This window comes from Polyodon spathula, chromosome 1 (assembly GCF_017654505.1).
Source record: "Polyodon spathula isolate WHYD16114869_AA chromosome 1, ASM1765450v1, whole genome shotgun sequence".
Taxonomy (NCBI): Eukaryota; Metazoa; Chordata; class Actinopteri; order Acipenseriformes; family Polyodontidae; genus Polyodon; species Polyodon spathula.
The window spans coordinates 86,791,180-86,803,274 of NC_054534.1; the positions used below are offsets into that span (position 1 = coordinate 86,791,180).

The 12,095-nt window shown below is 41.2% G+C and overlaps 1 protein-coding gene across 6 annotated transcripts in view; it reads right to left on the minus strand.

The window, feature by feature from the left end:
• The window catches only part of LOC121323698 (transmembrane protein KIAA1109-like), a 156,945-nt gene extending 147,877 nt beyond the window's left edge, over positions 1-9,068 (minus strand). For all 6 annotated transcript variants that reach the window (XM_041264917.1, XM_041264933.1, XM_041264932.1 and 3 more), the window contains exon 1: positions 8,913-9,068. The gene's annotated coding sequence lies outside the window, so the exon portion shown is untranslated. The remainder of the gene's footprint in view (positions 1-8,912) is intronic.
• Between the last annotated feature and the right edge of the window lie 3,027 nt (positions 9,069-12,095).

The following is a 12,095-nucleotide window of genomic DNA, read 5'->3' on the forward strand; positions in this document are numbered from 1 at the left end:
ACAGTCTCTTTAAGAACATGATGTTTCAAAGACAGCGAGCTGGCATCACGGCTTTGGGAATGGATGTTTTTTTGCTTTTTGCTTTTTGATTTTCCCTCATGAGGGATTTTATTTTAAAACGGCACTGTTCTGCAGTACGCTTTACCTCATAGTCAACATCACTAATTTTGTGGAGATTATTTTCACTTATTTCTGCATTTTGGTGTAGCCATGATAAAGGCACCGCAGATCACCATAAAATGTAAAGCTGTTTAAAGTATTTAAATTGTAAAGCAAGACGTGTGCGTGCTTCAGAATACTGACTTAACTGTATCGATACCGTGTCGGTCTACCTGTCCACACTTTTGCTCCGAGTCCTATCGAAACAGTACCGGTACGAAACCTGCTCTTTTGAGTTTTGTCACCGATAAGAACTCCAGTATGGACAGATGTTTCGGTACAGTTCCGCAACGATACCAGTATAAAAATGTTAGTGTGAACAGGGCATAATCTCTTCAAGATACACAAAAGGTTTCTTGTGACCTCACCTCACCTCAACAAATGTATAAATTACTTTAAGGAAATGTTCCTTTCAGTGCAGTTTGGAACACATTTGCTAGTAAATAAGTAACATACTAAGAGTGCAACTATAATAAGCCATACTATATGTAGTATTTACATGTAAAAATCGCTTGTCTGTTTTTTTTAGTTTTGTTTTTATTCACTCTTTCTCTATAAGTACAAAATTATTGGCAACTGTTACTACTGCTTTGTGTAATTCTGACTTTTCTTGATATTCTTTCAGTTTTGTAACTGCTGAACTCCGATTCCCTTTCAAGTGGAACGACAAGCACTACCGAATGGGAAGAGCCCCTCCGACCCATCAATCACTGAGCATATATGCTCTATCAGGGCCCTGCTGTAAGGAGGAAGTCCCTCCCACCTCTCCACCTCCTGCTGAAGAGAGGCATCCTCACAGTAGTATAGCCATTTTCTCTCTCACCTCAATGAGATAAGACAGATTGCCTTGTGCTCTTTTTGGTGCATAGAAATTGACTCATTTATACGGTTTTTACCTGCAAATTGGATTCCTTACGGTAAGCTACATTATTAGTGTTTTTGAGATTGCTACTGATTAGATTTGGTTTCGACCCTTTTACAGAGATTGGTGCTAAGCTTTTAGTCTCTTTCTATTACATCGTGTAGTTTATATATACAGTTTTCTGAGTCGTGTGAACTATTGTGGTGCTATAGGGTAACCCACTGGGCTCGCGGCACCGTCCCCTATGCTGATTGACTCGGCTCCAGCTACCATCCAGCTTAGGCCTACATGCCCAACTCAGCCTCGGGTTCTCTTAACGCTTACTCCCCCCCTCCATACCCCTGGTTCACCCTCCCCTACCTTACCACCGGTGCGGAGGTGTAGGCGCCCCTCTGCAGAATCGCAGCGGACACCACTGAGGCGACACTGCTCAAGAGGGCACTCACCAGGAGGTAGGCGGTCACCATGGAGGTACCGCTCTCCTTCGCCTCACAGACGGAGGGGCTCCCCCTCCGCATCTCCCGAGAAACATCAGAGCTTTGAGGAGCAGCGTTTTGAGGAGCTGGCTCAGGCCCTGAGAGCCCAGCAGACCATGTTGGAGACCTTATTACAGGCTCAGGGCAGACTGCCCCCTGCTGCCGGTCAGCCCCAGCTTCCCCACTCCCGCTGTCTGTCCCCGGTAGCCCCAGCTTCCCCACTCCCGCTGTCTGTCCCCGGCTCCACCTAGACCCCCAAGCCTTGGCGAGCTTCATGGACGTGTCTGACCCCACCACTTCGGTCGGGCAGGCCACAGCGGGAGGCTCCATACCGTCCCTCCTGCATACATCTCAGAGGGAGGAGTTCCGGGCCCTGAAGCAGTGTGCAGCTGCTGCCACAGATGTTCCCTGGCCTACAGAACAGGAGGGAAACGGAATCTGTTTCTAAAGCAAAAAGGGCACCCACAACATGCCCTTCCTCTTTGTGAGGACTCTTCATGGAACCACTCCCGTCTGTTCCCTCTGGCTCCAGAACAGTGGAGTCCCTACTGCACTTCGCCGGAGCCCAAGAAGCTGGCCTGGGCACATTCCCTCCTATCAGGGATATGGTCACTGTGCTGGTGCAAGGGTCTACCTTCACCAGCAAGACTGCAGGAGCGGGTAACGGAGACAGATGCAGGGGAGCTTCAGGCAGTAACGGGAGCAATGACTGACCCGATGAGGGAGCTAGGTCAGGCATCAGGGAGGTCTCGGGCAGCACTGGTGGCCACTAACCGACATCTTTGGCTGACCCAAACCATGGTGGTGGAGACAGAGAAGGCAGTGTTGCTGGATGCCCCTATAACACCGGGGCAGACATTCGGAGCGACTGTTGATGTGAGCCTTGAGAGGTCTCACAAGGCCACAGAGGTCGCTTCAAAGTTTTCACGCCTTCCTGCCTATCACCAGCACCCTAGGTTGCCTTCCCAGCCTGCCAGGGCTGCTAGGCCTGAACGCCGCCCTCCACCTCAGGCCAAACAAGCAGACAGAAGAAAAGCCAGCAGCAAGGGACCACCACCGGCCAAAAAGATATGCCCCCTCCCAAGATAAGGGAGATCGCCACTGAGGGGCTCCGGCTGCCCTTCATAACTGGACTGACCACTGGACACGACCCATAGCAAGGCTGCACCCAGGACTCCTGGGTGCTAACTACTATGAGACACGGTTACGCTCTGCAATTCCGCTTAGGCCCTCCACCCTTCAAGTGTGTGCTCTTTACCACCGTCAAACCAGTGTGTGCGATTCTCCTTCAACAGGAGATCGCCAGTCTTCAAACAGAAGCATGCTGTGTGCTTGGTAAACCCAAGTGATGCCCTCAGCAGCTTCTACTCCAGGTACTTCCGGATGCCCAAGAAGGACGGCGGTTTCCGACCTATTCTGGACCTCAGGGTCCTCAACATGTTCCTCAAAAAAAGGAAGTTCAACATGTTGACCACACATCATATCCTCCAGTCCGTCCAGCCGGGTTCACATCAATCGATCTGCAAGACACCTACTTCCATGTCTCGATCCATCCCACACACAGAAAATATCTAAGATTCGCCTTTCAAGGCAACGCGTATGAATTCTGCGTGCTGCCTTTTGGCCTCTCATTGGCGCCCCACACATTTTCCAACTGCATTTTCTCAGTCCACAGTGTTCCTGGGGATCAAATTGAACACCGTGAGCATATTTGCCTCACTGTCGGAAGACAGGATTGGGTCGTTGGAAGTTACGCTCTCCCAGTTCAGAGAGGATGCTCTTCTACAGGTCAGAATGTTTCAAAGGTTGTTAGGGCTGATGGGAGCCGCCTCAAGAATCCTTCCCCTAGGGCTGTTGAGAATGCGCCCATTGATGACACATGTATGGCTTTCACTGGTAATGACTCGCAAGTAACATTAAGAACGAACCCAGCCTTTTTGCCAAAGGTGGTCTCCTCATTCCATATTAACTAACCAGTGGTTTTGGAAGCTTTGAGACCTCCACCACATGAGTCAGAGGAGGACTGTAGACAGCACATGCTTTGCCAGGTCCGGGCTCTGCACTGTTACCTGGATAGGACAGAGTCCTGGAGACAGTCCAACCAGCTGTTTGTCTGCTATGGGTCAAGCCCTGTTGAAGCAACATCTAGCGCACTGGGTGTCAGATGCCATACGCTTGGCGTATGAACAGACGGACTCCCCCATGCCTGGGGACATTACAGCCCATTCTACCAGGGGCCAAGCGACTTCGTGGGTTCTCTTTCATGGCGTCTCCTTGGATAAGCTTTGCAATGCTGCTATATGGGCAGGTAGTCAGACATTTGCGCGTTTTACCACCTTGATGTTGCAAACCGAGCGAGGCCCTCTCTGGGCTCTAGGGTGTTGCAGGCAGCATGCCCTTAGGCGTCATGAGGGCTCTGAGGCTATCGCCGTGGGGCTGTACTGTCGGAAATATGGAGCCACAACAGCTTTGGTACAGCTTCCCATTCGGTAATGGTTGTCATTCCACTTGAAAGGGAACGTTAGGTTATTACCATAACCCTGGTTCCCTGAAAAGAATGACAATCACTACCCTTCGAAGTCGTGTCCCCATCTGACCTTCGATTTTGAAAATGGCGATATGCTACTGTGAGGACGCCCCTCTTCAGCAGGATGTGGGAGGGACTTCATCCTCACAGCAGAGCACTGATAGGGCAGCTTTTTTATATATGCTCAGTGATTGAGGAGTCAGGGAGGCTCTTCCCATTCGGTAATGGTTGTCATTCTTTTCAGGGAACCAGGGTAACCTAACGTTTTAAAGATGTATAACCTGTCAGCTTTCCCTGCAATTTGTACTGCTTTTCTACCAAAATGCACACAATACAGTACATAAGTACATAAGAACATATGAAAGTTTACAAACGAGAGGAAGCCATTCGGCCCATCTTGCTCATTTGGTTGTTAGTAGCTTATCAATCCCAGAATCTCATCAAGCAGCTTCTTGAAGGATCCCAGGGTGTCAGCTTCAACAACATTACTAGGGAGTTGATTCCAGACCCTCACGATTCTCTGTGTAAAAAAGTGCCTCCTATTTTCTGATCTGAATGCCCCTTTGTCTAATCTCCATTTGTGACCCCTGGTCCTTGTTTCTTTTTTCAGGTCAAAAAAGTCCATTGGGTCGACATTGTCAATACCTTTTAGAATTTTGAATGCTTGAATTAGGTCGCCGCGTAGTCTTCTTTGTTCAAGACTGAACAGATTCAGTTCTTTTAGCCTGTCTGCATATGACATCCCTTTTAAGCCCGGAATAATTCTGGTCGCTCTTCTTTGCACTCTTTCTAGAGCAGCAATATCTTTTTTATAGCGAGGTGACCAGAACTGCACAATATTCAAGATGAGGTCTTACTAGTGCATTGTACAGTTTTAACATTACTTCCCTTGATTTAAATTCAACACTTTTCACAATGTATCCAAGCATCTTGTTAACCTTTTTTATAGCTTCCCCACATTGTCGAGATGAAGACATTTCTGAGTCAACAAAAACTCCTAGGTCTTTTTCATAGATTCCTTCTCCAATTTCAGTATCTCCCATATGATATTTATAATGTACATTTTTATTTCCTTCGTGCAGTACCTTACACATTTGTCTCTATTAAATGTCATTTGCCATGTGTTTGCCCAGTTCTGAATCTTGTCTAGATCATTTTGAATGACCTTTGCTGCTGCAACAGTGTTTGCCACTCCTCCTATTTTTGTGTCGTCTGCAAATTTAACAAGTTTGCTTACTATACCAGAATCTAAATCATTAATGTAGATTAGGAATAGCAGAGGACCTAATACTGATCCCTGTGGTACACCACTGGTTACCACACTCCATTCTGAGGTTTTTACTCTAATCAGTACTTTCTGTTTTCTACTTGTTAACCACTCCCTAATCCGTGTACATGTGTTTCCTTGAATCCCAACTGCGTTCAGTTTGAGAATTAATCTTTTGTGCGGGACTTTGTCAAAAGCTTTCTGGAAATCTAAATAAACCATGTCATATGCTTTGCAATTATCCATTATCGATGTTGCATCCTCAAAAAAATCAAGCAAGTTAGTTAGACACGATCTCCCTTTCCTAAAACCATGTTGACTGTCTCCCAGGACCCTGTTACCATATAGGTAATTTTCCATTTTGGATCTTATTATAGTTTCCATAAGTTTGCATATAATAGAAGTCAGGCTTACTGGTCTGTAGTTACCTGGTTCAGTTTTGTTTCCCTTTTTGTGGATCGGTATTACGTTTACAATTTTCCAGTCTGTCGGTACCACCCCTGTGTCAAGAGACTGCCGCATGATCCTGGTTAGCGGTTTGTAAATAACTTCTTTCATTTCTTTGAGTACTATTGGGAGGATCTCATCCGGCCCAGGGGATTTGTTTATTTTATGAGCTCCTAGTCCCTTTAACACTTCTGCCTCGGTTATGCTAAAGTTATTTAAAACTGGATAGGAACTGGATGACATGTGGGGCATGTTGTCCGTATCTTCCTTTGTAAAAACTTGCGAAAAGTAATCATTTAATATATTTGCTATTTTTTTTCTTCATCTACGACTTTGCCATTTGTCTCTCTTAAACATATAACCTCCTCTTTGAATGTTCTCTTGCTGTTGTAATATTGAAAAAACATTTTGGAATTGGTTTTAGCCCCCTTAGCAATGTTCATTTCTATTTCTCTCTTAGCCTTTCTAACTTCCTTTTTGACTTGTGTTTGCAGTTCCGTGTACTCTTTCTGTGTACTTTCTTTTTGGTCCTTTTTCAATGCTCTGTAAAGTGCCTTTTTTCGCTGAATATTTTTTTTTTATTGATCTATTAAACCATTTTGGCCATTTAGTTTTACATTTAGATTTAGGCTCCATCAAATTCTGCAAAGACAAAATATGTTTTTTTCATTTGTTTATTTCTATTATATACTTTCTGAAAAAACAGTACAATATTTTACAGCTATATTCCTCATCTAACACCTTGTCCCTGTGGTACTTATTTCGCATGAATTCTACTGAAGACCTGCCTGGCTACCTGTACAGAAGAATTCATAGGGCTACTGACATTCTAAATATCATTTTTAGATCCTCAAAATCATTCCAAAATGAGAGACGCATTTCAAGTATGACTGCTACCCCCACCCCAGCATCAGCATTGCCGTGTCTGTGTCTTTTAAGCTAAGATTCTTGAAAATCTGTACATCAGCTTTTTTTTTTTTTTTTTGGACCAGCAGCTTATTCGCACACACTACATCTTGTCGTCTTTATAAACAAGCCAGGGGTACTTAATCTCCAACGAATCTATTTTGCTTCTGGGACGCAAAATTTTGTTTTAAAGCGACCTCTAAAAAAATACAGCAATCAGTGATATGTAAATAACTGTACCAAACAAAATTGCCTACTGTGTATGGAGTTACAAAATGCAGTAGAAAGATCCACAATATACACTCTAGATGGCGACTGTGAATATCTATAACACGATTTTAAAAGGAATTTTTCAATAATTCAGAGAACGCATAAATGTAACTTAATTATGTACAGGATTTAATTTACCAGTACACTTACGCAAATCATTTGTTTAATATCTATGTAATTTGTCAGTAGAAGGGGATATTAAAAAAATAATAATTTGGATTTCCCATTTGTGGCATCGATCCCTGAACAGTACTAGAGTTAATATAACAATGTACTGTAATCTGTGCATTTGATAGAGTCTGTTGCTGTGGTTTTGGGGGGGGGGGGTTGTGTTTTTTTTTTTTTTTTTTTTTTTTTAAGAGTCTATTGATTTTTTTTTATATTTACATGCAGGACAGTCGCTATACAAGCGTTACCTTTATTAGAAATGTACGGAAGAATCGAACCGATTGATCTACAGGTTAATCAACTAATGTCTATAAATTAACTGATCAAAAATTTTAATCGAGTGATTGCACTAATTTCAATACATACTGTATTTTGGTGTGTACTGTTTTTTTGTTTTTTTTTTTTTTTTTTTTTTTTTAAACTTTGTTGTTAAGTCTTTGTGATGTTAAAACGTTATTTGCTTATTTAAGAGTTACTTGCCTGGAAAATACTAACCAGTACTGTATACATCAGAATGTAATATAAAGTGTGTGTGTGTGCGTGTGTGTGTGTGTGTGTGTGTGTGTGTGTGTGTGTGTGTTGATACGGTTTAAACCCTGACACATGCATGGCATTTAAACATTAATAAAATTGTACCAAAAACACATCCCTAGTTATTACTTTATGAAAACGTGTATGTGACCACTGTTTACTGCGAAAAAACAGCAATGGCAATGAATAAAAATTAAAAAGTTAAAAATAAATAAAATGTATTGTCAACTTTATGTACTATTTATTGTGGGAATATACAAAACAACGTTTAACTTCAACTGCTATTTGGCACCCTTTGTTTTGTAATTCACTGGGGTGAAGTAAGGCCTACACAACGTATTCTTTACTCCTGGGATATTTTTCTATTTTGACGTGTTACATATTTTAACATCTTGCTGTAAAATAAAGGCGCACACACACAGGGCCACGCCCCTGCCTCTGATGTTATGCTGCCTCTGCTCGGAGCAATATAATGGCTTTTATTACTTTATGAAAACAAATATCCTAACCACTATTTAAATTATGAGCAAATATCCTAACATGAAAATCCCGTGTTCGTCATAACACTATTTATTTTTGGTTGATTATGGACGTTGTTGTTACTGCCTTTTAGTTAACAAGAAAATATATTTTAAAAGCTATAAACAACAGATTAGGTATGTTAATGTCAGATTTTCGTCTGTTTTAATGACTGTTTTAAAATCAAGTTGAGAGTACTTTCGCTTGCGCTCTTTGTAGAACCGACCCAACACGCTGACACAACAGTAAAATTAACTCTCAAATTGATTAGAGGGACCCTCCGAACAAACATACATTAAATGCATTTGTTACTAATGACAAAATACTGTTTTACACTATTGTCGGTGTTGTGTATCTCATCTTTATCACACACAGCGCATATCATGTGCAGTTTGACGCGAACTCACAAACCACAATTGTGAAAAAAAAAAAAAAAAAGGTGCATTTGTTACTAATGACAAAATACTGTTTTACACTATTGTGTTGTGCTAAAACAAAACAAAGCCATAGTGTTGTGTACCTCACATTCTTTATCACACACAGCGCATATCATGTGCAGTTTGACGTTAACTCACAAACCACAATTGTGAAAAAAAAAAAAAAAAAGGTCTGCTATTTAAATGTGAGCAGTTGGAAACTTTTACACCACTAAGTAAATTCTTGTTTTCCCTACCATTCGCAATGTACAACTTGCCGCAGTCACTAGGTTGCAGGCCGCACTCCAGCTGCTATCTAAATTCGTGTTGTGCTAAAACAAAACAAAGCCATAGAGAGACTCACCTCACATTATTCACCGAGTCTAAATCCAGGAGGTATTTACAGTTTCAGTTTAACTACATTTAAATCCCCACGAACGTAACTTGTGATTTATTATTTACATCCTGCTCTGATGACTGACCTATGTCTCAGGCTTCCCTCTGGGCAGACTGCATCCAATCAGAGAGCGACAGTGAATGAAAAGTCCACTATCAGAGTCTGAGGCCAACCTACAACAGCCAATTATGACAAAGATAGTTCGGGAAACCAATGATAATTTGACAAATTCACCCCTAGAGCTAATCAGGACAACGATTCAACGTGTTACATACTTCAGAAAGTGATTTTAAAGATGTGTTTCTCACGTCAATGCCTGTGCTTAAGAAGTTTTTTTTTTTTTTTTTTTTTTTTTTTTTTTTTTTCTGGTGCAGGTAAAATTTTTAAGATTAGGATTTGTAGTGTTCAACAGAACCTTATTGTTTATATCTACCATTACGGTACATTTTGCAACATGTGAAAAAGGAAAAACAAAAGTCCTTTTTTTCAAAATATTTTTTTAATTAAACAAAAGTATTCAAATATGTAGAAACTGTTCTTTGCAAAGCTCAACTGCAAAACAACTAAAAGATTTATGTCAAAAATCCCCATGTAAACAGTATTTTCTGTCAACTCTGTTACTGACATGTAGTGTATTGTTTAGCAAAGTATTAAGTATTTAATTCATGCATATATGGATATAATTCATATTAATTAGTAAATAACTTAAGGTTAAAGTCTATTAAGACTGTAGACCTGTAAAAATCATTCAGAAGTATTACCATTTTTATTAAAAGTCTTAATTAAGGTTAATTTCAGTAATGGGGGTTGTATCACTCTGTTTGCTTTTGTTAATATGGTGTCCATATTAGGACATTTTCGTACATCAGGCAAAAAGGAGTCATTCTGTGCTCCCTCTTTCTCCCCCCTCTGACACTCCCTCCTCCCCCCTCTGAAACTCCCTCCTCCCTCCTCCCTCCTCTGAAACTCCCTCCTTCCACCGTCCTCCCCCCTCTGAAACTCCCTCCTCCCTCCTCTGAAACTCCCTCCTTCCACCTCTGAAAACTCCCTCCACTGTCCTCCGTCCTCTAAAACTCCCTCCTCTCTCTGTCATGCTCCAGGCATCCTCCTCCCTCTGACATCATTTTTGCTGGTCTGAAGAGATCAGCAGATAAAGAACAATTTCCAGCTTTTACATGTTTTTATTGGTTAGATTAAATGACAGTCATATTACATAAGAACATAAGAAAGTTTACAAATGAAAGGAGGCCATTCGGCCCATCTTGCTCGTTTGGTTGTTAGTAGCTTATTGATCCTATAATCTCATCAAGCAGCTTCTTGAAGGATCTCAGGGTGTCAGCTTCAACAACATTACTGGGGAGTTGGTTCCAGACCCTCACAATTCTCTGTGTAAAAAGTGCCTCCTATTTTCTGTTCTGAATGCCCCTTTATCTAATCTCCATTTGTAACCCCTGGTCCTTGTCTCTTTTTCAGGTCCAAAAAGTCACTTGGGTCGACATTGTCAATACCTCTTACAATTTTGAGAAGCTGCTCTTTTCTTCCTTTCCCTGACTGATGTTGAGATTTTCTCCAATGCATGCCATTATATTGCTCTGAATGCAGTCAGAGACACCATAGCAACAGTTGCAAGGGGCGTGGCTGTGGGGCCCCGTGTGTGTGCCTTTATTTTACAGCAATCCCTTACAATATGTAACACGTTAAAATAGAAAAATATCCCAGGAGTAACAAATAAATTGTGGAAGACTTACTTTACCCCAGTGAATAAAATGCAAAACAAAGGATGCCAAACAGCAGTTCAAGTTAAACATTGTTTTGTTTATTCCCAAAATAATTAGTACATAAAGTTGACCCTTGCAATTGCCGTCTCTTCACAGTAATCAGTGGCAATCGTCACGTTTTCATAAAGTAATAATATTAGGTTTATTTGTGCATTTTTGTAGCTGAACAATCAAAATAAAACTGAAATTTAACAATAAACACTTCAAATAAAACAAACGTGGAAATGGTGTTGTAAAGTGAGGGGGAAAAACTCACCATTTTGATTCTCGTTTATTACATTCCACATACTAGAAAGTCGCAACTATATATATATATATATATATATATATATATATATATATATATATATATATATATATATATATATATATATATAAAAATCATTACACAGCATTTTCAGGAAGTTGGGTACTGTTTAAGTGAGGCATTTCAGAATGACGTGCTTGCCTTTTTTCTGCCCCATGAGATTCTGGCTCGCAAGCAGCATAGAGATCACTATGTGTGGGTGCTCATAATCTGGTTTGTTTACTTTTTGCTGTCTCAAACTTTTAAATAGAGACTCAACGGCTGCTGTCTTATATAATAGCGTAGCATGCACGGGGGAAGGCAGCAGGGCTGGTAGGTGACGTAATCACATACAAAGACATAAGCCCAATATATACTCCTTGGAAAGGAGCCGGCTGTTTTGTACAGCTGTATCGGCGCTATGTTTTAGTGCAAGAGGTACTTAAGTACCCCCTGTTCATTGATATGGCTCTTTTGGCTTTTTGACTGCTGTGCCATGATACTTGTACATGTAACACTGTTCTCAGGAAAATCAGGAATTATGCCTGAACAGTGTTGTAGCTAATTCATGTGTATGATAAAGAGGAGAGGGGAGATAAGGAACAGTTAATATGTTGCACCTTTCATATCTCACTTCAAGCTCTGCATTCAGAGATGCCAATTGTGTCTTATGAACCTTACACGTCACTTGTGAATAAATGTCCATATCATTACATACCCTTTACTGTACACATATATTAAAGGTTCTTCTATGTCTAAGGAATTAGGCTGGCCGCCACACACCAGCAGCCCCTGTAGACTGGCCGAGCTGACTACTAAAGATTTAAAAAAAAAAAAAAAAAAAGAATACACTAGATAGTAAAGTGTTAATCTATATCAGTTGCTGTTCCTAGGGGATTTTTCATCTGCAGCAAAATTCAAATTGCTAAAGAGACAGATTACTTTCTATTTATCAGAAGGGGAATATGTCGCTGTCTCCTGCGCTTCAGCATAGCCTAGCACTGGTCATGGTGAGCTACTATGGGTGCTGGTTTATATTTCAACCAATCTATCAGCTACTTAACTGAACCAGTTATTGGCTTAACT